Source organism: Penaeus monodon, chromosome 20 (assembly GCF_015228065.2).
Source record: "Penaeus monodon isolate SGIC_2016 chromosome 20, NSTDA_Pmon_1, whole genome shotgun sequence".
Classification (NCBI taxonomy): Eukaryota; Metazoa; Arthropoda; class Malacostraca; order Decapoda; family Penaeidae; genus Penaeus; species Penaeus monodon.
In genome coordinates this window covers 15,088,394-15,088,632 of record NC_051405.1, presented here as the reverse complement: position 1 = coordinate 15,088,632, position 239 = coordinate 15,088,394, and positions in this window count along the sequence as shown.

The following is a 239-nucleotide window of genomic DNA, read 5'->3' as shown; positions in this document are numbered from 1 at the left end:
ATAAACGTTTCTCAAAGAACATTCGCCGAAATTCAGAAGACAAGATGAAAGCGGGAGACATGAGCGCACGCGCGCGGTAATGCATGCTGCAATCTTTGGCGCTGCGGTCCTGCATTTTCTCGGTTGCAATTGTGGCGTTTGGTGGTTCTTTACGGCGGGATAGTTGCAATTAATCTTGTTGATCATGACCAATTACTCCAATAAAGCGCGGGCGTGTGGGCGCGCAGAGGGGAAGATTA